This window comes from Arachis hypogaea, chromosome 10 (genome assembly GCF_003086295.3).
Source record: "Arachis hypogaea cultivar Tifrunner chromosome 10, arahy.Tifrunner.gnm2.J5K5, whole genome shotgun sequence".
In the NCBI taxonomy this organism is placed as follows: domain Eukaryota; kingdom Viridiplantae; phylum Streptophyta; class Magnoliopsida; order Fabales; family Fabaceae; genus Arachis; species Arachis hypogaea.
This window is the reverse complement of record NC_092045.1, coordinates 91,533,786-91,559,786: the sequence shown is the minus strand read 5'-3', so window position 1 is coordinate 91,559,786 and position 26,001 is coordinate 91,533,786. Positions and strand designations below refer to the sequence as shown.

Genomic DNA, 26,001 nt, shown 5'->3' with positions numbered 1-26,001 from the left:
AACGAGTGTTCTAATCTTTGTTGTAGAATTATTTAATTATTATTTTGATTTGATCAAATAAATAATTATATTAATTCAAAATGAAATATTATTATATTCTTTGCTAGCACCAAGAAATAAATATGATAATTGAGAATATTAAATGAGATTTGAGAATAATTAGTTATTCTATTTCTAAACTTGAATTCTAAATTTGGATGAGATCCTAACTGATTCTGTTTCAAATTGGGTTATGATATGATTCATAAATTTAAAATATTCAAGTTTAAAATAGTAAGATATGATTCAAATTTGAATTGAGATTCAAATTTAAAATCTGTAACAAATCTCATACTATATATATGTATGCCAAGAGTAGAGGAAAACATGATCAGATGAAAAAAAAGTAGAGAGAATAACAAGAGTTTTATTCTTTTACCTCTACACACATAAACGTATGTGAGCCTAATTCTTGGAGAAGAATTTTATGGCGTGCAAAGAGTTGCAAGAGGTTTCTCAATTTAGATCAGATGTCCATTGGTCAAGGAGTCGACAGCAAAGATTAGTCTTGGTGTGGATACGCATAGAGTCTTCGTACAATCGAAGAATAAAGTTTTTACTAAAGCCTCCAAAGGTATTTAGATCTGATCTACTATATATTTATTATTGGAATAAAGTTTAAGCACAAAATAGATCTTTAGGATTACTTTCTTTTCTTCCGCTGCATGTTATGAACACATGGTAATCCTTCAAGAAGTCCAATTGACGTGATTCTAGTGGCGTTGGAAAGCTAACGATATATAATAGTCCATACTTCTCCATCAATTCGGCCAAGGCTGCACCTAACTTGAGATAGTTAGGCGTGGATTATTAAGGAATCAAGTGGTCCCCAACTCTCTAAGAAGAAAGCACGCAATCTTCTATTAATTCTGATTTAAACTTTATTTTATTTAAAAATAGGAAAAGATATTATTTTGTTTTAGAAAATATATTTTACATTAATTAGTATTATATATAAAAGGAAAAAGAATCTCTTCTTTTTTACCTCATTCCACACTTTACAGTTTACCTGAATTCTAGTTTTCTCTCTGAACCATGAGCAACTAAACCTCCACTGTTAAGGTTAATAGCTCTGTCTATTGTATGGATTGATACTATTATTTTTCTATTTTAATTCATGTATTGATTTATATTTCAAAAATTGTTTTCCTTCTTTATTTTATGAATTTGGGTGGAACGGAAGTATGATCCTTTTTCTAATCGAGTTCTTGTATAACTTGGAAAAGCTCTTTACTTGAACAACAGCTTGAAAACAATTCTCCTAAATTTCTAATTATCTGGACTTAACGGGATACGTGACATATAATTCTATTATATTTGGGTAATTAGGTTTTTTGTGGCATATAAACTAGAATTAAACTTCACCCTCTAATTGGAATTAAGTGACCAAGGAATTGGCGGTTGATGAATTTTAGAGGAGACTAAAACGGTCTAAGGAATTAGGGTTTAGTCACTTATAGTTTGACATGAATTAAATCTTGCATGATTAAAATAGTTAGTAAGAAAAGTCAATTCGGAAAATAGATATCTCTGAAACCTTAACTGTTTTCTACTTTTCTTCCATATATTATTCACAACTTGTTTACTGCTTACTTTATTAATTTTCTGAATTTACTATTTAATGCAATTGAGACCCAAACACTCTTTTCTATTTGTCTAACTAAGTAATTTAATCAACCATTGTTGCTTAGTCCATCAATCCTCATAGGATCGACCCTCACTCACCTGAAGTATTACTTGGTACGATCCGGTGCACTTGCCGATTAGTTTGTGGATTATAAAATCCGCACCAAAATTTTTGGCGCCCTTGCTGGAAATTGACTGTGATTAACAACTACTCGTTATTTGATTGGTTAGATTAGATAATTTTTCTTTTAATTAGTTTTATTTTAGTATTATTAATTTTTATTTCTTATTTTTTTCTTTTCTTTTATTTTTTTCTTTTTTTTCCTTTTGTTCTCCCAGCCCCGTGCTTTCTTTTTTTTTTACTTCCTTTTAAGCTTGAATTTTTTTTCCAATTTTTCGTCCGTTCCTTATTTATTTTTCTTTTTGTTATTTTTTTAATTTATTTTCGTTTTGTTTCTTTTCAATTAATTTTTATCTTTTTATACTTTATTAGTTTTATTTTAATTTTGTCTTTAATTTAAAAAATAATAATAAAAAATAAAATAAAATATATTTAATTTAAATATATATATTTATTGTATCATATATTTTTTTTTAATTTCTGAAATTAAGTTTGGTGTTATCTAGTTAATTTTATTTTAATTTTTCTATTTAATTTTTATTTATTTATTTATTTCAAAATTTTTAGCTTAATATTATTTATAATTTTTTTAAATTTGCTTATCTTAATTAGTTAGTTGTTTATTTTATTATTTTACACAGGTTACCTCACTGAGAATTCTCTGCACTTTGATGTAGAGAATCTCACCTTTTTTTTGTCTTCTGTCTGTTTATGAGCAGGAACAGAGACAAAGAACCTCTTTTAGACTTTGATCCTGAATTTGAAAGGACTTTCAGGCGGCGTTTGCAACAAGCGAGACTTTACAAGGCTGCAGAGTCCACTATGGATCATAATAATGCTGTTATTGCCAATATGGCAAATCTAAATGGGAATGAACAACCTAGAAGAGTGCTTGGCTCCTACATTGCTCCAACTGCAGATCTTTATGGAAAGAGCATTGTAGTGCCTCCTATAGATGCAAACAACTTTGAGTTGAAGCCACAATTGATCACTCTGGTGCAACAAAACTGTCAATATCATGGTCTTCCCCAAGAAGACCCAAATTAATTTATTTCTAATTTTCTGTAAATTTGTGATACTGTGAAGACAAATGGAGTGAACCCCGAGGTGTACAAACTCATGCTTTTCCCATTTGCTCTGAGGAATAGAGCAAAGCTATGGCTAGATTCCCAACCCAAGGAGAGTTTGGATACTTGGAACAAGGTTGTTACTAGGTTTCTTACTAAATTTTTTCTACCAAAGAAGCTGACTAAGCTTAGGGTGGAGGTTCAGACCTTCAGGCAGAAGGATGGTGAAACTCTTTATGAAGGTTGGGAGAGATACAAGCCACTGACTAGGCAATGCCCTCCGGACAGCTTCTCCAAATGAACCCAACTAGATATCTTTTATGAAGGCTTGGGTGAAATGTCCAAGATGTGCTTAGATAATTCCACAGGTGGTTCATTGCACATGAAGAAGACACCGGAGGAGACTATTGAGCTTATTGAATTGGTTGCTAGCAACCAATATTTATATTCATCTAACAGGAATCCTGTGAATTCTGAAGCTCCTCAAAGAAAAGGTGTTTTAGAAGTGGAAGCTGTTGATGCCATTCTTGCTCAGAACAAGCTTTTGACTCAGCAACTTAATCTAATTACTCAACAGTTGAGTGGAATGTAAGTTGCAGCTGTCAACACTTAGAATGCACAAGAGGCCCCTTATGACATGACAGGTAATTTTATGCAAAATAAAAATTATGATTATGCTCAATTTTCTTCTGAACAGGTCAATTACATGGGGAGTGCTCCTAGAAATTCCAATAATGATCCCTATTCTAAGACCTACAATCAGGGGTGGAGAAATCATCCAAATTTTGGGTAGAGAGAGCAACCTCAGAGGCCACAAAATTTTAATAATAATTCTCAGGATGGTTTTCAACAGAATAATTTTAATAACCACCAGTTTCAGTCATATCAGCAAGCAACTTCTCAGCCCTAGCAGAACAATGATTTGGAAGCAATATTGGCAAGTTTTAGACAGGAAACAAGAGCATCAATCAAGAACTTAGAGATTCAGATGGGTCAATGATGATTGGATTTTCGATGGTTTAGAATTTCACTAATGAAATCTCGTTGTAAAGTATAGTTCCTAAACCAAACAATAATCCTTTCATACAAAAAGTTGTTTGTCACTAGTACAAACCCCTAAAATTTATAAACCGAAGTATTGGACCTCGGGTCGTTCTCCCTAGGAATTGTAATGAAGTGTCTTGTTATTGGTTGTGAGTTATATTTGGGGTTTTTAAGATTTTAGACAAGAAATATAAATGGCAAAGAAAATAAACTAACAACTAGCAAAGCTCTTGGCAAGATATGAGAACTAGAAGTCCTATCCTAGTTATCCTCCTCAATTGTGATGACAAATTGTCCATTGCTCCAACTTAGTTAACCTCTAACCATGGAGGAAAGTCAAGTGGATGAATCAATTTGATTCCTCAAGTCCTAATCAACTCCTAAAGGAAAGACTAGCTTTAGAGGCATTCAAATCAATTAGCAACTTCTAATTATCAATCAACAAAGGAATTAGATAACTCAAGAGTCACTAATTACTCTACCTAGGCCAAGAGGAACAAAACCTACACTAAAATCTAACCAAGCATTTCATCAAACACTTGGAAGGCATAAAAGGAAAGCATAGTAAATCAACAACAAGAATAAGATCCAACAACAATTATTGCAAAGAATTAACAACAATAATTCAAGGAAATCTCAATTATCATGAATTACCTCAAATTGCATTATTGAAAGAGGAAATAAAAGAACAACAATCTATCCATAACAAGATGAAGAATTATAAGAAGTAAAGTACATAACTAGAGAGAGGAAGAGGAGAAGATTAAGACTTGATAAAAGAGAAGTGAATTAAAGCATGAATTAAACCTAGATCTAAGAAGAGAGATTAACCTAAACCTAATCCTAATTCTAGAGAGAAGTGAGAGCTTCTCTCTCTAAAAACTACTCTAAACTAAAACTATGACTAATGGTAATGAACTAATTAATTCCCCCTTCAATCATTGATCCTTTTATTCTTTTCTATCAGCAATTGGTGCCAAAATGGGTTCAGAAACCCTTCGAAATCACCAGGCACGTGTTGCTTTAATGAAGTCATGTGCGGACTGCGACGCGTGCGCGCCCCTGGCCGATTCTGCAATGTGCGCGCGAGCACCTTGTGCACGTGTGCGTGCTTGGTTGATTTCACTTCTTTGACTTTTCATGCTTCTCTCCACTTGTATGCTTCCTTCCTTGCTCCCTTTGACCCATGCCTAGCCTATTTCAATCTTGGAATTACTAGCAAACACATCAAGGCATCTTTATGGAATCAAAGAGGAATTAGAATTCATCAAAATAAGGCTTAAAAAGCATGTTTTTACACTTAAGCACAAATACGGGAGAGATTACAAAACCATGCTAATTTATAGGTTAAATGCGAGAAAAGGTCATCAAAATACTCTAAATTCAATATAAGATAAACCGTCAAATTGGGGTTTATCAGTCAATTAGCCACAAAAGTTAATGAAATTGATCAGAGGACCACTAATAGCCTTCCTGGACAAGTGGCAAGTACGGAAGCACAAGTTAATGAGGAGCCAGTTGAAAAAGAAGCTCCAAAGGAGAAGAAGGAAGAAGTAGAGCACGTCCCTCCAAAGCATGCAGACAACCCATTCCTAGACTCTCTTAACACTTATCCTACATTGTCAAAGGTTCCTGAGTACAAGCTTAAAATGTCATATCCTCAGAGACTTCAAAAGGAGACCAAGGACAAGCAGTTTACAAAGTTCTTGAAAGTATTCAGAAAGTTGCAAATCAATATTCCTTTTGCTGAGGTCTTAGAGCAAATGCCTCTCTATGTCAAATTCATGAAGGAGTTGTTGTCAAAGAAGAAGCCTTTAAAGGGAGATGAGACAGTGGTCCTGACTAAGAAATGTAGTGCCATCATTCAGAATAACTTGCCAAGGAAGATGCCAGATCCAGGGAGCTTTCAAATTTCATGCACCATTGGGAGCACCACCTTTGAGAAAGCCCTATGTGATTTGGGGGAAAGCATAAATTTAATGCCCTTTTCTGTGATGAAGAAGTTGCAAATCCAAGAGGCACAACCTACAAGGATAGCATTATAGATGGCAGACAAATCTATAAAGCCTACATATGGATTAGTGGAGAATGTCTTGGTCAAGGTGGGTAAGTTCTTCCTCCCAGCAGATTTTGTGATTCTTGACACAAGGGAGGATGAAAATGCCTCTATAATCCTAGGAAGACCATTCCTAGCCACTGGAAGAGCTCTAATTGATGTCGAAGAAGGTGAATTAGTGCTTAGAGTTCATAATGAGCAACTAGTCTTTCATGTCTTCAAAGATATACATTCAGCAGGTGAAGAAGAGAGGTGCATGCAGACTGAGCTTATTGATCTAAACCTTCAAGAACCCCCTGATGATGCACAACAGAATTTGCAACTCAAACCTCTTTTAGTGACAACTAATAAAATCCCTACTAACATCAAACCTAAGTTTGGTGTTGGGAATGCATCATCCACCAAGACGGAGGTTCCCAAAAAGAAGAGAGTACCCAGGGGATGGAGAAACAAAAAGATTCCCACTGAAAACTTCTTCCCAGGAATAAAGGTGGTGTTGACTAGCAATCCAGTATTCACTTATACAGTAAATAGAATCCTCTCTCTGGAGCATATTGAGCTACTTTATGGGGACATAGGAAGAAGATTCACAGTGAGGGGTGAAGAGCTGAGCCCCTATAATCCTCCTCTTTAGAGGAGCTAACCGTCAAGCTACTGACGGTAAAGAAGCGCTTGTCGGGAGACAACCCGATAATTTCGTATCCTTAGTTAATTTTTCGTTGCGTTGATTTTATTATTTATTTGATTTTTATTGAGTTTTACTGTTCTTTCTTTGTTTGACGTGTGTTGATCATGCATAATTTTTTTTAGAATAGGAACCGGAACCAAACACTGAAAAAAAGGGAATGCGTGGAGATGAAGCACACATTCAGGGACTTTCACGCTGAAGTTGTCCCCTTTCGGGTTCAATGTGGAATCATAAATCCACGCCAAATCCCCTCCACCCCTTTCCATTCAATGCCAAGATTTCCTCCCCTTTCTCCAATCACTTTCCCAACCCCCTTCCTGATTCCCTTTTTTTTCTTTTTTTCCCTTATATATACATATTATACGTTTCCGCCCCCTTTATATATATATATATATATATATATATATATATATATATATATATATATATATATATATTACTTGTATAATGGGCGTGGCTCATTAAGCTAGGTGTCGCTCTTGCGTTAATTTGGAATAAATAATGAAGAAGTAGTAAGCTAAAGGTAAAGCTTGGTCTCTCTACCTCTGCGCTGCTCCTTCTCTCTCGCTTCTAAGTTTCTCACTTTCTCTCTCTCTCTCCTCCTTCCTTCATCGTGTCAGTGTCTCACTCTCTCTATGGATCTCCTTCTTCTCAGTAAAATTCAACAGAACCGTTTGCTTCAAAACCATCACCAATCCCTATGACCCCCACCTAAAATACTAACCCTAGCAACTGGAATTCGTTGTCTGAAAGCACAGAGGAGGAGGACGTGATGGAGGCAGCAGACCTCTCCAAAATCCTCAACCCACATAGACACAACAGGAGAGATGGACTATAATGGGGCGGAGGACGGCTCGAGACTTCTCCTTCTGAGGCAGTGACTCTCCCTCCCAAACGCAGCAGCGTCGGAATGATCACACCAAGAGGGCGATGAGGAGTCAAAGAGGCGAGGTGGAGTATAACGGGGTGTAGGAGGGCTCAATGGGAACAGAGTTCTTCCTCTGATGCAGTGAGTGTGACCTCTGGCCGATGTGTTCTCTCTCTCTGTGGCCGACTTCCTCTTAAGGGTTTTTTGAGTTGGTTCACGTCTCTTTCATCTCTGATTCTCCATTCCATTCCCCCTTTTCCATTCTCACTCTCAGGCACACAACACATCCAAAACCCAAACCCAACCCACAAAATTCTAGGGTTTGTATTTGCTGCCTAGGTTTTTCCTATCATCTCACATTTGATTAAACCTGTGATTTGTTCTGCTTTTGTTTATAGTTTGTGGTATAGGTTTTGTATGTGAATGTCTTTTGTTACCTTACATTGCAGCCTTGGTGTGGATTTAGGAAATTGCTTTCAGTTACTGGATAAATAGAACAAAAAATTTGTTTAAAACCTAGGGATAATAAGGCTTTTTGGGATGCTGTGAGATTCTATGACAGTTTTAAACTTTTAATTTCTATATTGACAGTGGATCTCCCCGAGAGGACAAAGATCGGATTCGTGATTCTGCTCCTGAAATTTGTGATGTATTTGGGAATTTTGACGATGATGAAGAGGATGATGGATATGCAGTTCATTATGACATTGAACATGACTCAAATGTGAGTGCCTGCTACCAATAACTAATATATTTAGTTTGTCTTTGTGTTGCTTAAAATTTTGCAAATGAATAATCAAAGTAATCTCCTACCTCAGAGATCCCCTGTTGAAGAAGAGGGCTATGAAAAAAGCTTGAGGCAAGAGAATATACTTGCAGATGAAGATCATAGGTATGGGTCAGAGGAGAAAAATTATGAGATGAAAACTAAAGAGAAACCACTTGGGCCACCATTAGAGTTAGAGGTTCCGCTACAACCACCTCCAGCTCTTCCAGAAAAGGTCTGGCATAATTTATATGGAAGCCTGTGGTTTATATATTAATTTGAATTTAACTTTGACTTTGGGTGGCTGGATAAGAGTTCTTATTCTTCTTTTGGCATATGATACCTTTATGATTTTTGGTGCAATATTTAAGGTGCCAAAGTGAAAACTGTGCAGTTTAAAATGATATAAGTAGTTGTATTCTTAAAAGAGTTCCTTCATGATCACTTTCTGATGACATATTTGGACAAAAAGTAGCTTATGTCAATTTGAGTTGTTAATGCTCCCATTGATTGTGGAGATCATATGCTCCCAATTTTTATGTCAATTTGAGTTGTTAATGCAAATAGTATGCCCCCAATTTTTAAGTCAATTTGAGTTGTTAATGGTTTTAAAATTATCCACTCATGCCTATTTGGTAAATGTAGGTTTTCTCATTTTTGGATCCTCCCAACCTATGCAAAGCTGCGTCAGTGTTTGTACGTAGTGGAGCCCCCGATGAGCATAATCACGGGTACTCCATTTAGATTTCTTGCACGATTTTATAGGTAAGGATATCTTGTGTGTTAGAAATTTCTTTATGTATCCCTTACAACTATTATCCACATGGGAATTTTTAAAATTGGGTCTTATCTTCTGCCTGCTTATATTATGTCTTAGTTGATGTAAAAAGCCATTTCTCCGGTAATAAAGGGGTTAGTTTCTTTTGTTTCTTCCCTTACTATTCTAACTTTTAAGGCGTTAATTATTTTTCATATGAATCTAGTTATTTGTGTCTCATATTCGAATCCAATGATTGGAAACTTGATTGGCATGGAAAATCAATATTGTTTGAGTTTTGTAGAAAGAAAAAGTTTTGTCTTGCCAATCCATGAATATATCATGGAAGTAGGTATGTGAAGGTTTTGGGTTCATTTAATTTAAGTTTATTTTGGAATCTGTTATTGTTGTTTGTTCTTTTATTTTTGAGCATGATGTTCGATATGGTTCAATTTCAATTGTTGGCTTCCTCATTTGCTTCAGATTGGAGTTATTTATCTCTTATATTTCTGATCATTGAATGATACCTTTATATGCATTCAATTTTAAAAAATTATTATGGTAAAAAAAGTGTAAAAATCTTTAAAAATCCATCTGGTGTAATTTCAGCCGCTGGGTTCTTTTATTTTATTCTTTGTTATTTCTCTGATCCTTTGGTCTTTATTTTCTTGGGTACCTATTTTATGAATCCATATTTTTTTCCCTCTTTTCTGTCGAGTTATGAGTGATTGGCGTGATGGATGACGATTTGCTTTTGTTGGTCCGCTTTAGTGTTTGTAATACCCGGTCTAACCGAAATTAATTAAATAATAAGTTAAGTAGGAGCGAATATGGTTGTAAGATTTGGCAATTGGAATTTGATGATTTAAATATGATATGTGGATTCAGTGAATTTTTCTGAGTCGGAAGGCATAGTTTTCTGCGTAAAAGCGCGCAGTAGAATTTTGACCGGCAGTACCAGCTGAGACCTGTCTGGTACTGCAGCTGAGAAAATTGATTATGAGTAAATATGATTAAGAAATGAGGAATTATAATTAGGGGAGGTAGAAATATTTGAAGTGCGATTTAGAGCGCTAATCTTAAAGGTTTTGGTCCAAAATTGGGCCAACGGACAAAAATAAGTAAACCGGGCCTAAGTGGGCCCAAGACCCAACATATATAAACATTAGTTATGAGTATTTCAACCCATTTTACCCTAAAAGGAAGGGTTGGGGCGCTGAAATTGAGAAGAGAGAAGAGAAGAGAGAAAACCTAACTCTCTTTGATCTTCAAACCACCATAATTTGAGCTACGGAGCTCCGATTGATGAGCCGTTTGCAGCCACGCGTCGCTCTTCTCATCTTCTACAATTTTATCTAAGTTTTGTGGTGAGTATTCTATTCATCTCTACCCAGTTTTTGAAATTCTCTATTGTTACACATTTTTGGTAGTTAGTATTGAAATCTTGTGATTTTGGGTGTCTAGGGATACTCCAACATGGATTTCAAGTGGGTTCTATCCCTACTTCATATGGGCTGAGGTAAGAAGTGCTCAAACCCTTGTGATTTATCATTTTTATGAGCCCTAGGTTGATGTATGTATGTGATATTGGTTATGTTAGTTTATTTGGTGATTTTGATGTACAATTGGGAGGTTGGTGTTGCTTGTGGAGCTTTGGTGAGGCTTGGAGCTAAGGGTTGGTGGTGACTTCCATAGAAGAGGCTCAATTGATTTGCATACAAGAGGTACGGTTTAAGTTTCATTTAAGTACCGTGTGGTGTGATGAGAATTCCTAGGCTAGATTCCCCTAGGATTAAGTTTGGATTTCGTAAATGGTTGGTGCTAATATGCATAGTTGGTATGTAATGTGAATTAATGATTGGGTTGAGAATTGTGTGGCCTTGTATGCTTGGTGTATTGAGAATTTGATGTATTGGGTAATGAGTATTGATTTGTGGTTTATGCATTTAAATTGTGAAATTGGGCCGGAGGCCGTAAATTTTTGGCCTGAGGCCGGAAAGAGGTAAGGAAGGTAAGTTGGTGTGTGCATTGTATGATGACACAAGTGATTGGATGAATTTCAGATAATGAATATGTGAATGATTGGGTTGGTTATTGAATAATAAGGTTTGAGGAGTTGAAGTGTGGAATTTGGTAATTTTGGGTGAAATTATGTAGATGAGGTATGTTTGGTTTTGGTTGAGAAATATTATGTGATCATATATGTGATTATGATTATTGATGTCTTGATGGTATGATGATGCATGAGAGATATGTATGTTGTGATATATGCTTGAGTAATGATTAAGGTTGATTTGTGGGTGAAACCACGTGATAGTGAGTATGATATTGATTATGTATAATGATGGTTGATTGGAAATAGTATTATTGGAAATTGGGATGAGGAAGGATGTATGACATGTTGATGTGTTTGTAATTTAGCCATTTGTTTGAAATGGGTAAAAATGGTTATATGGCGGTTTTGTGAATCGTGGTAAAATGTTAATGTATGAGTTGAGGAGGCTTGATGTTGATTTTGGTACATTTTGATTGATTTCAAAAAGGGTTGAAATTAGTATGTTTTGGTTGATTTTGAAAATGGTTGAAAATGGCTTGTTTTGAAAAGGGCACCTTGTGGTTTTGTATGAAAACATGGTTTTTGGACATACTTTGATGGGACATAACTTGGACTCCGGATTCCAATTTTGTGCCAAACTTATTTAGAAGTGAAATTGGATCCGGGATGTCCATGCCGTTTGAAGAACGGGCGAAAAATGATTTAAAATGAGAAAGTTATGTCCATCGGAAGATTGGGGGTTGCATCTATGAATTCTGCAGCTTTTAACTTAGAAAATTTTTAGCAGAATGACCCTCCACGCGTAGGCGCACTTGGCGCGTACTCGTCATTCTTCAAGAAGGCACCATCCACGCATGCGCGTGGTGTGCGCGGGTGCGTCGATGCGCTGCACCAAATGCCCAGCCATTTTCCCGAGAGTTGTGCCGGTTTTGTGCCTGGGGCACAAATGTACCCGCGCGTACGCGTGGCTGACGCGTACGCATCGTTTGGATGTTTTTCAACCCACGCGTCCGTGTGAATGACGCATACGCATCGATGAACATTGTGGCCATCCACGCGTGCGCGTGGAGGACGCGTACGCGTGGCCCTGTTTTCATGCCAAAGTTGATTTTTGAGTTTTAAAAGACAAATCTCATACTTCTAAGCCTCCGGTCTCACCCCTTATGTATTAAATCATTATGATATGCCTAGCAATGAGAAAGGAGCTAGGGGATGTGGTAACTTGCGAGTGAAGCAAGGGGAAAAGTTATGATCAATGATGATCAACGATGATTATATGAGATATGGAAGATGACGGTGGAAGTACCGTGTATGCCATGAGCCGAAGGGCTATATTTATTGATAAATGGCTGGTTCTTGATTGAACCAAGAGCCGGATGGCTGAGTTATTGCCGGGTTATGGCAAAGCCATTACTGATTATGGCTGAGTATAAATGCATATATGATTAATGAATGAATGTGTTAAATGGATAATAATGGAAAATGTTGAAATGTGATGTGTAACCCCGGGTAGTAGGCAGTGGCGTTGTCCACTTGCTCCGGGTATGAGACGGAAAAGGATGTTTATGATAAATGAGTTTAATTATGGAGTTTTGAATGAATGTATTTGTGATACCTGGGTAGTAGTAAGGGTTGTGGTTCGTCCCACTTGCTCCAGGTTAATGTTTGAGATTTGATAACAATGATGATTGCTTTTAAACTGAACGAATGTATGTTTTGAGATCCTGGGCAGTAGCAAGGGTTGTGGTTCGTCCCACTTGCTCCAGGTCAGAGATTGTGACGCTTGGGTAGTAGCGACAGTAGTGGTGAATCCACTCGCTCCAAGTTGAGCTTTTAAACACCCGCCTGGGTAGTAGCCGCAGTAATGGTTATTCCACTGGCTCTGGGTTGAGTGGGTAGTAGCAAGGGAGTTGTAGCTCAAACCAACTTGCTCCGCAAGGGGTGTTTCTGTCCAATGGTTAGCTACCAGAACATGTCGGGTTGGCTATATAACTGACAGATGATATCATCAGCCATAGGGCAGGCATACATCATTTGCATATGTTTGAATTGTTTGGGTTTGCCTATTTGTTTTGGATTTCTACATCATATATGTTATGTTACCTGATTATGTGCTACTTGTTCTACTTGTACCTTATTTGTGTATTACTTGCCTGTATTGCTTGTGTTTGTACAACTGAGAGGCCCCTCATGTTGGTGTCGGTGGATGTTGGGGGCTGTTCTCGATGAGATAAATTGATGATACGATTGTATGACGATGATGATCATCGAATGAGATAATTTGAGTTCCCTGGGAAGACGCAGTGATGTGGTTTCACTAGCTCCAGGTGAGGGTACGATGTATTGATACAAAATTGCTGAGGTAGAACAACTGGTGATGGTTTTGCTTATGATTCTGAGTCTGATTCGTGGAAGAGTCAGCGAGTTAGGAAACATGTGAAATATGAATTAGATTTAGCACTCCTTTATGACAGTTGTCTATTCATGGATTAGCGAGAACCTAGGATGGATAATTGGTGAAGAAGTTTAAGATGCTTAGTGAGTTTTTATTGCAGTGCATTGTATTTATTTGGCACTTTTACCGTACTGGGAACCATGGGCCCGGGGTTCTCATTCCGTATATATCTCTTGTTTTTCAGATACAGGTCCAGGTTCTCAGAAGTGAGCTGTGGTTCGTCTGAGAGACGGTGAAGATCTTTATTTTCTCTACTTTGTGTTTTGCTTAGAATCTCTCCATCTTTGTTTCGAAAAGATAATATTATGTATTGCACTCTTTTGAACTTGCCTATAGAGGCTCTCATGTTTTCTTTGGGAGAGATTAGGATATATTGTTGTCAACTACTTTCATACTGTACCCTAGCCGGCCTAAACTTCGCGGGTCGCGACTAGTGGCTATTACTTATGTTATATATATATCTATCTGTTATCTATCTCTTAATCTCCTTTATGCCATGTCCGTATATCACTTTCGGCTTCACAGTTTAACTTTTCATTGTTGAAACGTGAGTGATACGTCTTCGCGATTTATTTATACTCTTTTCAGGCTTCTCGATTAATACTCCTTTCGAAATTACCTACATTTATATATTAAAAATCCACCTGAGAGTCTGGTGGCGCGAAATTGTGAACAATACTTTTCACAACTCTCATAATCCCCGGTCATGAACCCCAAGAACTTGGTGTTCAATACCATGGCATTACACAACTTCGCACAACTAACCAGCAAGTGCACTGGGTCGTCCAAGTAATAAACCTTACGCGAGTAAGGGTCGATCCCACGGAGATTGTTAGTATGAAGCAAGCTATGGTCATCTTGTAAATCTTAGTCAGGCAAACTCAAATGGATATGATGATGAACGAAATAAACATAAAGATAAAGATAGAGTTACTTATGTAATTCATTGGTAGGAACTTCAGACAAGCGCATGAAGATGCCTTCCCTTCCGTCTCTCTGCTTTCCTACAGTCTTCATCCAATCCTTCTTACTCCTTTCCATGGCAAGCTTGTGTAGGGTTTCACCGTTGTCAATGGCTACCTCCCATCCTCTCAGTGAAAACGATTGCATATGCTCTGTCACAGCACGCGGAATTCAGCTGTCGGTTCTCGGTCAGGCCGGAATAGAATCCATAGATTCTTTTGCGTCTGTCACTAACGCCCCGCCTGCTAGGAGTTTGAAGCACGTCACAGTCATTCAATCATTGAATCCTACTCAGAATACCACAGACAAGGTTAGACCTTCCGGATTCTCTTGAATGCCGCCATCAGTTCCAGCCTATACCACGAAGATTCCGATTAAAGAATCCAAGAGATATTCACCCAATCGAAGGTAGAACAGAGGTGGTTGTCAGTCACATGTTCATAGGTGAGAATGATGATGAGTGTCACGGATCATCACATTCATCAAGTTGAAGAACAAGTGATATCTTAGAACAAGAACAAGCGGAATTGAATGGAAGAACAATAGTAATTGCATTAAAACTCGAGGTACAGCAGAGCTCCACACCTTAATCTATGGTGTGTAGAAACTCCACCGTTGAAAATACATAAGAACAAGGTCTAGGCATGGCCATGAGGCCAGCCTCCCAATGATCTAAGATAGCATAACAATGAAGATAGCTACCCCTCGATGTCTCAATACAATAGTAAAAAGGTCCTACTTATAGAAAACTAGTAGCCTAAGGTTTACAGAAATGAGTAAATGACATAAAAATCCACTTCCGGGCCCACTTGGTGTGTGCTTGGGCTGAGCAATGAAGTATTTTCGTGCAGAGAATTCTCTTGGAGTTAAACGCCAGCTTTTATGCCAGTTTGGGCGTTTAACTCCCATTTTGGTGCCAGTTCCAGCGTTTAACGCTGGGATTTCTGAGGGTGACTTTGAACGCCGGTTTGGGCCATCAAATCTTGGGCAAAGTATGGACTATCATATATTGCTGGAAAGCCCAGGATGTCTACTTTCCAACGCCGTTGAGAGCGCGCCAATTGAGCTTCTATAGCTCCAGAAAATTCACTTCGAGTGCAGGGAGGTCAGAATCCAACAGCATCTGCAGTCCTTTTTAGTCTCTGAATCAGATTTTTGCTCAGGTCCCTCAATTTCAGCCAGAAAATACCTGAAATCACAGAAAAACACACAAACTCATAGTAAAGTCCAGAAAAGTGAATTTTAACTAAAAACTAATAAAAATATACTAAAAACTAACTAGATTATACTAAAAACATACTAAAAACAATGCCAAAAAGCATACAAATTATCCGCTCATCACAACACCAAACTTAAATTGTTGCTTGTCCTCAAGCAACTGAAAATCAAATAAGATAAAAAGAAGAGAATATGCAATGAATTCCAAAAACATCTATGAAGATCAGTATCAATTAGATGAGCGGGGCTTTTAGCTTTTTGCCTCTGAACAGTTTTGGCATCTCACTCTATCCTTTGAAATTCAGAATGATTGGCTTCTTTAGGAACTTAGAATCCAGATAGTGTTAATGATTCTCCTAGTAAGGTATGATGATTCTTGAACATAGCTACTTTTTGAGTCTTGGTCGTGGCCCAAAGCACTCTGTTCTCCAGTATTACCACCGGATACATACATGCCACAGACACATAATTGGGTGAGCCTTTTCAGATTGTGACTCAGCTTTGCTAGAGTCCCCAATTAGAGGTGTCCAGGGTTCTTAAGCACACTCTTATTGCCTTGGATCACAACTTTATTTCTTTCTTTTTCTTTCTTTTTTTCTTTTTCCCTTTTTTTTCGTTTTCTCTCTTCTTTTTTTTCATTGCTTTTTCTTGCTTCAAGAATCATTGTAATGATTTTTCAGATCCTCAGTAACATGTCTCCTTTTTCATCATTCTTTCAAGAGCCGACATTCATGAACCACAAATTCAAGATACATATGCACTGTTTAAGCATACATTCAGAAAACAAAAATATTGCCACCACATCAAAATAATTAAACTGTTATAAAATTCAAATTTCATGCAATTCTTTCCTTTTCAATTAAAGCACATTTTTATTTAAGAAAGGTGATGGATTCATAGGACATTCATAACTTTAAGGTATAGACACTAAGACACTAATGATCACAAGACACAAACATAGATAAACATAAGCACTAAAATTCGAAAAACAGAAGAATAAAGACAAGGAAATCAAGGAACGGGTCCACCTTAGTGATGGCGGCTCTTCCTTCCTCTTGAAGATCCTATGGAGTGCTTGAGCTCCTCAATGTCTCTTCCTTGTCTTTGTTGCTCCTCCCTCATGATTCTTTGGTCTTCCCTAATTTCATGGAGGATGATGGAGTGTTCTTGATGCTCCCCCCTTAGTTGTCCCATGTTGGAACTTAATTCTCCTAGGGAGGTGTTTAGTTGCTCCCAATAGTTTTGTGGAGGAACGTGCATCCCTTGAGGAATCTCAGGGATCTCATGATGAGTGGGGTCTCTTGTGTGCTCCATCCTCTTCTTAGTGATGGGCTTGTCCTCATCAATAGGGATGTCTCTCTCTATGTCAACTCCCACTGAATAACAGAGGTGACAAATGAGATGAGGAAAGGCTAACCTTGCCAAGGTAGAGGACTTGTCCGCCACCTTATAGAGTTCTTGGGCTATAACCTCATGAACTTCTATTTCTTCTCCAATCATGATGCTATGGATCATGATAGCCCGGTCTATGGTAACTTCGGACCGGTTGCTAGTGGGAATGATTGAGCGTTGGATGAACTCTAACCATCCTCTAGCCACGGGCTTGAGGTCATGCCTTCTCAATTGAACCGGCTTTCCTCTTGAATCTCTCTTCCATTGGGCGCCCTCTTCACATATGACTGTGAGGACTTGGTCCAACCTTTGATCAAAGTTGACCCTTCTAGTGTGAGGATGTTCATCTCCTTGCATCATGGGCAAGTTGAACGCCACCCTCACACTTTCCGGACTAAAATCCAAGTATTTCCCCCGAACCATAGTAAGATAATTCTTTGGATCCGGGTTCACACTTTGATCATGGTTCTTGGTGATCCATGCATTGGCATAGAACTCTTGAACCATCAAGATTCCGACTTGTTGAATGGGATTGGTAAGAACTTCCCAACCTCTTCTTCGGATCTCATGTCGGATCTCCGGATATTCACCCTTTTTGAGTGAAAAAGGGACCTCGGGGATCACCTTCTTCAAGGCCACAACTTCATAGAAGTGGTCTTGATGCACCCTTGAGATGAATCTTTCTATCTCCCATGACTCGGAGGTGGAAGCTTTTGCCTTCCCTTTCCTCTTTCTAGAGGTTTCTCCGGCCTTGGATGCCATAAATGGTTATGGAAAAACAAAAAGCAATGCTTTTACCACACCAAACCTAAAAGGTTTGCTCGTCCTCGAGCAAAAGAAGAAAGAAGAGAGTAGAAGAAGAAGAAATGAGGGAAAAGGGAATGGCTTTTGTTTTCGGCCAAGAGGGGGAGAAGTGGTGTGTATGTTATGTGAAAATGAAGGAGTGAAGGAGGGTTTATATAGGAGAGGGGGATGGTAGGGTTCGGCCATTTGAGGGTGGGTTTGGGTGGGAAAGTGGTTTGAATTTGAATGGTGAGGTAGGTGGGGTTTTATGAGGGATGGATGTGAGTGTGATTGGTGAATGGGTGAAGAAGAGAGAGAGTGGTAGGGTAGGTGGGGATCCTGTGGGGTCCACAGATCCTGAGGTGTCAAGGAAAAGTCATCCCTGCACCAAATGGCAAACAAAATCACGTTTTTAGCCATTTCTGGCGTTAAACGCCGGGCTGGTGCCCATTTCTGGCGTTTAACGCCAGCTTCTTGCCCATTTCTGGCGTTTAACGCCAGTCTGGTGCCCCTTTCTGGCGTTAAACGCCCAGAATGGTGCCAGACTGGGCGTTAAACGCCCAACAGCTAACCTCACTGGCGTTTAAACGCCAGTGGGTGCGTCCTCCAGGGTGTGCTATTTTTCTTCCTGTTTTTCATTCTGTTTTTGCTTTTTTTTTTCATTGATTTTGTGACTTCTCATGATCATCAACCTACAAAAAACATAAAATAACAAAAGAAAATAGTTAATTATAAAACATTGGGTTGCCTCCCAACAAGCGCTTCTTTAATGTCAGTAGCTTGACAGAGGACTCTCATGGAGCCTCACAGATATTCAGAGCCATGTTGGAACCTCCCAACACCAAACTTAGAGTTTGAATGTGGGGGTTCAACACCAAACTTAGAGTTTGGTTGTGGCCTCCCAACACCAAACTTAAAGTTTGACTGTGGGGGCTCTGTTTGTCTCTGATTTGAGAGAAGCTCTTCATGCTTCCTCTCCATGATGATAGAGGGATATCCTTGAGCCTTAAACATAAGGGATTCTTCATTCACTTGAATGATCAACTCTCCTCTATCAACATCAATCACAGCCTTTGCAGTGGCTAGGAAGGGTCTGCCAAGGATGATGGATTCATCCATGCATTTCCCAGTCTCTAGGACTATGAAATCAGTAGGGATGTAATGGTCTTCAACTTTAACCAGAACATCCTCTACAAGTCCATGGGCTTGTTTTCTTGAGTTGTCTGCCATCTCTAGTGAGATTCTTGCAGCTTGTACCTCAGAGATTCCTAACTTCTCCATTACAGAGAGAGGCATGAGGTTTACACTTGACCCTAAGTCACACAAGGCCTTCTTGAAGGTCATGGTGCCTATGGTACAAGGTATTGAAAACTTCCCAGGATCCTGTCTCTTTTGAGGCAGTTTCTGCCTAGACAAGTCATCCAGTTCTTTGGTGAGCAAAGGGGGTTCATCCTCCCAAGTCTCATTTCCAAATAACTTGTCATTTAGCTTCATGATTGCTTCAAGGTATTTAGCAACTTGCTCTTCAGTGACATACTCATCCTCTTCAGAGGAAGAATACTCATCAGAGCTCATGAATGGCAGAAGTAAGTCCAATGGAATCTCTATGGTCTCAGTTTGAGCCTCAGATTCCCATGGTTCCTAATTAGGGAACTCATTGGAGGCCAGTGGACGCCCAGTGAGGCCTTCCTCAGTGGCGTTCACTGCCTCTTCTTCCTCCCAAAATTCGGCCATGTTGATGGCCTTGCACTCTCCTTTTGGATTTTCTTCTGTATTGCTTGGGAGAGTACTAGGAGGGAGTTCAGTAATTTTCTTGCTCAGCTGACCCACTTGTCCCTCCAAATTTCTGATGGAGGACCTTGTTTCAGTCATGAAACTTTGAGTGGTTTTGATTAGATCAGAGACCATGGTTGCTAAGTCAGAGGTATTCTGCTTAGAACTCTCTGTCTGTTGCTGAGAAGATGATGGAAAAGGCTTGCTATTGCTAAACCTGTTTCTTCCACCATTATTGTTATTGAAACCTTGTTGAGGTCTCTGTTGATCCTTCCATGAAAGATTTGGATGATTCCTCCATGAAGGATTGTAGGTGTTTCCATAGGGTTCTCCCATGTAATTCACCTCTTCTATTGAAGGGTTCTCAGGGTCATAAGCTTCTTCCTCAGATGAAGCCTCCTTAGTACTGCTTGGTGCATTTTGCATTCCAGACAGACTTTGAGAAATCATATTGACTTGTTGAGTCAATATTTTGTTCTGAGCCAATATGGCATTCAGAGTGTCAATCTCAAGAACCCCTTTCTTCTGACTAGTCCCATTGTTCACAGGATTTCTTTCAGAAGTGTACATGAATTGGTTATTTGCAACCATTTCAATTAGTTCTTGAGCTTCAGTAGGCGTCTTCTTCAGATGAAGAGATCCTCCCGCAGAGCTATCCAAAGACATCTTGGATAGTTCAGAGAAACCATCATAGAAAATACCTATGATGCTCCATTCAGAAAGCATATCAGAAGGACACTTTCTGATTAATTGTTTGTATCTTTCCCAAGCTTCATAGAGGTATTCTCCTTCCTTCTGTCTGAAGGTTTGGACTTCCACTCTAAGCTTACTCAATTTTTGAGGTGGAAAGAACTTTGCCAAGAAGGCATTGACTAGCTTTTCCCAAGAGTCCAGGCTTTCTTTAGGTTGAGAATCCAACCATGTCCTAGCTCTGTCTCTTACAGCAAAAGGGAATAGCATAAGTCTGTAGACCTCAGGGTCAACCCCATTAATCTTGACAGTGTCACAGATTTGCAAGAACTCAGCTAAGAACTGATGAGGATCTTCCAATGGAAGTCCATGGAACTTGCAATTCTGTTGCATTAGAGAAACTAATTGAGGCTTAAGCTCAAAGTTGTTTGCTCCAATGGCAGGGATAGAGATGCTTCTCCCATAGAAATCGGGAGTAGGTGCAGTAAAGTCACCCAGCACCTTCCTTGCATTGTTGGCATTGTTGTTTTCGGCTGCCATGTGTTCTTCTCCTTTGAAGAATTCGGTCAGGTCCTCTAAAGAGAGTTGTGCTTTGGCTTCTCTTAGCTTTCTCTTCAAGGTCCTTTCAGGTTCAGGATCAGCCTCAACAAGAATGCCTTTGTCTTTGCTCCTGCTCATATGAAAGAGAAGGGAACAAGAAAATGTGGAATCCTCTATGTCACAGTATAGAGATTCCTTGAAGTGTCAGAGGAAAAGAAGAGTAGAAGACAGAAGTAGAAAATTCGAACTTATCAAAGGAGATGCAGTTCGAATTTTGCATTAAGGAATAGTGTTAGTCCATAAATAGAAGGATGTGAGAAGAAGGGAAGTGATTTTCGAAAATTAAGTAAAAATTTTGAAAATATTTTTGAAAAACATTACTTAATTTTCGAAAATGAAAGTGGGAAAGAAATAAAGTGATTTTTGAAAAAGATTTTGAAATTAGAAATCAAAAAGATTTGATTGAAGACTATTTTGAAAAAGATGTGGTTAAGAAAATATGATTGGTTTTAAAAAGATGTGATTGAGAAGATATGATTTGAAAAACATTTTAAAAAGATTTGATTTTGAAAATTAAAAACTTGGCTAACAAGAAAAGATATGATTCAAACATTAAACCTTTCTCAACAGAAAAGGCAACATACTTGAAATGTTGAATCAAATCATTAATTGGTAGCAAGTATCTTTGAAAAAAGAAAGAAATTAAATTTGAAAGAGATTTGATTGAAAAGATATGATTTGAAAAAGATTTGATTTTGAAAAACTTTGAAAACTGAAAAAAAATTGCATTGAAAAACAGAATCTTCCCCCTTGTGCCATCCTGGCGTTAAATGCCCAGAATGGTGCACATTCTGGCGTTTAACGCCCAAAGCTATACCTTTTTGGGCGTTAAATGCCCAACCAGGTACCCTGGCTGGCGTTTAAACGCCAGTCTGTCCTTCTTCACTGGGCGTTTTGAACGCCCAGCTTTTTCTGTATAATTCCTCTGCTGTATGTTCTGAATCTTCAATTCTCTGTATTATTGACTTGAGAAGACACAAATTAAAATATTTTTGGATTTTTAATAATAAGGAAAAGTCAAAATGCAACAAGAATCAAATAACAATGCATGCAAGACACCAAACTTAGCAGTTTGTATACTACTGACACTAATGAGAATGCATATGAGACACACAAATACTCAAGTCAAGAGAATTCAAAGATTAGAGTAAGAAATCATCAAGAACTACTTGAAAATCCTTAAGACACATGAATGAATGCATGCAATTGACACCAAACTTAAGATGAGACACTAGACTCAAACAAGAAATTTTTGGATTTTATGATTTTTTTTGATTTTTTTTTGTGTTTTTCGAAAATTAAGTGGAAAAAGGTATCAAAATTCTTAATGCGAATTCCAGGAATCATGCAATGCTAGTCTAAGACTCCGGTCCAGGAATTAGACATGGCTTCACAGCCAGCCAAGCTTTCAAAGAAAGCTTCGGTCCAAAACACTAGACATGGCCAATGGCCAGCCAAGCCTTAGCAGATCACTGCTCCAAAAGCAAGATTGATAAAAATCAACAAGCTCTTGTGATGATAAGTTGAAACCTCGGTCCAATGAGATTAGACATGGCTTCTCAGCCAGCCAGACTTCAACAAATCATCATGAAACTCTAGAATTCATCTTCAAGAATTTCGAAAAAAATAAATACCTAATCTAAGCAACAAGATGAACCGTCAGTTGTCCAAACTGAACAATCCCCGGCAACGGCGCCAAAAACTTGGTGGCGCGAAATTGTGAACAATACTTTTCACAACTCTCATAATCCCCGGTCATGAACCCCAAGAACTTGGTGTTCAATACCATGGCATTACACAACTTCGCACAACTAACCAGCAAGTGCACTGGGTCGTCCAAGTAATAAACCTTACGCGAGTAAGGGTCGATCCCACGGAGATTGTTAGTATGAAGCAAGCTATGGTCATCTTGTAAATCTTAGTCAGGCAAACTCAAATGGATATGATGATGAACGAAATAAACATAAAGATAAAGATAGAGGTACTTATGTAATTCATTGGTAGGAACTTCAGACAAGCGCATGAAGATGCCTTCCCTTCCGTCTCTCTGCTTTCCTACAGTCTTCATCCAATCCTTCTTACTCCTTTCCATGGCAAGCTTGTGTAGGGTTTCACCGTTGTCAATGGCTACCTCCCATCCTCTCAGTGAAAACGATTGCATATGCTCTGTCACAGCACGCGGAATTCAGCTGTCGGTTCTCGGTCAGGCCGGAATAGAATCCATCGATTCTTTTGCGTCTGTCACTAACGCCCCGCCTGCTAGGAGTTTGAAGCACATCACAGTCATTCAATCATTGAATCCTACTCAGAATACCACAGACAAGGTTAGACCTTCCGGATTCTCTTGAATGCCGCCATCAGTTTCAGCCTATACCACGAAGATTCCAATTAAAGAATCCAAGAGATATTCACCCAATCGAAGGTAGAACAGAGGTGGTTGTCAGTCACATGTTCATAGGTGAGAATGATGATGAGTGTCACGGATCATCACATTCATCAAGTTGAAGAACAAGTGATATCTTAGAACAAGAACAAGCGGAATTGAATGGAAGAACAATAGTAATTGCATTAAAACTCGAGGTACAGCAGAGCTCCACACCTTAATCTATGGTGTGTAGAAACTCCACCGTTGAAAATACATAAGAACAAGGTCTAGGCATGGCCATGAGGCCAGCCTCCCAATGATCTAAGATAGCATAACAATGAAGATAGCTACCCCTCGATGTCTCAATACAATAGTAAAAAGGTCCTACTTATAGAAAACTAGTAGCCTAAGGTTTACAGAAATGAGTAAATGACATAAAAATCCACTTCCGGGCCCACTTGGTGTGTGCTTGGGCTGAGCAATGAAGTATTTTCGTGCAGAGACTTCTCTTGGAGTTAAACGCCAGCTTTTATGCCAGTTTGGGCGTTTAACTCCCATTTTGGTGCCAGTTCCAGCGTTTAACGCTGGGATTTCTGAGGGTGACTTTGAACGCCAGTTTGGGCCATCAAATCTTGGGCAAAGTATGGACTATCATATATTGCTGGAAAGCCTAGGATGTCTACTTTCCAACGCCATTGAGAGCGCGCCAATTGGGCTTCTGTAGCTCCAGAAAATCCACTTCGAGTGCAGGGAGGTCAGAATCCAACAGCATCTGCAGTCCTTTTTAGTCTCTGAATCAGATTTTTGCTCAGGTCCCTCAATTTCAGCCAGAAAATACCTGAAATCACAGAAAAACACACAAACTCATAGTAAAGTCCAGAAAAGTGAATTTTAACTAAAAACTAATAAAAATATACTAAAAACTAACTAGATTATACTAAAAACATACTAAAAACAATGCCAAAAAGCATACAAATTATCCGCTCATCAGAGTCGTACCACCGTAATATCATTGACTTATGACTCGAGTATAAGGATTTGAATATTAGATTAATCTTTAAATTATTGATTCCCGATTTTTTTTTGGGTATTTAACTAAATAAATAATTAGCGTTGTTGTTCTGCCTTTTTTTCCCACCATTTGGTTCGCACTGGAACTCTTAACTTTTATTTTTTTTAACTCTTAAATGATTACTTTTTATGCATTTATATTTAAAAAAGTTCTGTACTAAAAAGTAGAAAATTCTATAAAAATCAATCCAATCCACTTTCTTTTTATTGAATCTGTAACCACCAAATATCTCTTCTTTTCCTTTTCATATTCTCCTTTTATATTAGTTACTTTTTTTATTATTTTGTTGGTTATTATTATTACTAAATGCCGTTTAACAAGTTCGGATCTTCTTTTGTTCGGATCTTCTTTTGCCACAGTCATTGACTAATCCTTGACATGTTTGTGCATTTACTAGATGCCATTTGTTTAGTGTTCTCTTTTTAGGAATAAGAAAAAGAAAAATAAAAAATAAGCATTATCTTATGACATATGTAAATTTTTACTCAAATATAACTTTATTAAGATATTATTATAGCTTTTTTGCACTTTATCCACTTCGATGTGTTTATAAATAGATTTAGTTTCCCTTGATTTAATCACAGCTGTCTAAGTTCTTTTTACCTCCTTAGTGTTGTTAATTTAAAAAGTTTGTTAGTGTTTTAGCAATTGTTAGTTTACCAATTCTCTTTGTCCCTTAACTTAGACGAGAACATACATACCAAAAATGAAAACATATTATTCTTTCAAATAAAAAAATTACTACCTTGAATTTCAGTTGCCTAATAATTTTTTTAATAAGCAATGACGTGATCTTTTATTATTTCATTCACTATTATCATTATAAATTTTTTTTTCTTTGGTTTGTTTTTTCGTATGTTAATTGGTAGGTGAAAAAGGTTTTTGATTATTTTTACCTCAATATTAATTACTGGAGATTGAGGTGAGTTTTATTATTTTTCAGTTTTTTATTTTTTTCAAAATTTGATTTTGTTTATGTGGGAGCAAATTAATAATTTTTGACTTTTGCATATCTCTGAATTTTATTTTATTATTTGATAAACAAAATATTGTGAGAGTTTGTTTTGATTAAATTTTTGGTATGATGGTGTTATTTATTTTATTTTTATTTATGATGCTAAATTAGCTTTTCATCTTTGAATTATTGATGCTCTATTTCTTTTTGGGTCTTTAAGTAAATAAATAATTAGTGTTGCTGTTCTGCTTTTTTTTTCACCATTTGCTTCGCACTGGAATTCTTAACTCTTTTGTTTTAACTCTTAAAATGATATATTTTTAGACATTTAATTTTAAAAAGCTTCTATGGTAAAAGATGAAAATTTCTATAAAATTCAATCTAATGCACTTTTTCTTTATTGAATCTAACCATCAAGGATCTCATCTTTGCCTTTCCATCTACTCCTTTCATATCACTTATATATTCTGTTTTCCTCTTTTTTGAATTAAAATTAGTGAGAAGCTTATCCTTATTTTATTATTATACACCACTTGAATTGAACTTGCATGTTATTTAGATTTAGTTATTTTTTTTTGTAATTTGTGGTACAATTGATTGAGTTATTTAGATTTAGCTTTTAGTTTTAGAATTATTGATAGTATTTA

General features: G+C 37.6%; 2 non-coding genes across 2 annotated transcripts; one reads left to right on the top strand and one right to left on the bottom strand.

The window, feature by feature from the left end:
- Positions 1-3,037: 3,037 nt before the first annotated feature.
- LOC112718995 (small nucleolar RNA R71) lies at positions 3,038-3,144 on the bottom strand. Its single transcript, XR_003161320.1, has one exon. It is a non-coding gene; the product is annotated as a small nucleolar RNA R71 (small nucleolar RNA).
- Positions 3,145-20,392: 17,248 nt separating this feature from the next.
- Positions 20,393-20,500, top strand: LOC112719200 (small nucleolar RNA R71). Its single transcript, XR_003161512.1, has one exon. It is a non-coding gene; the product is annotated as a small nucleolar RNA R71 (small nucleolar RNA).
- The last annotated feature ends 5,501 nt before the right edge of the window (positions 20,501-26,001 follow it).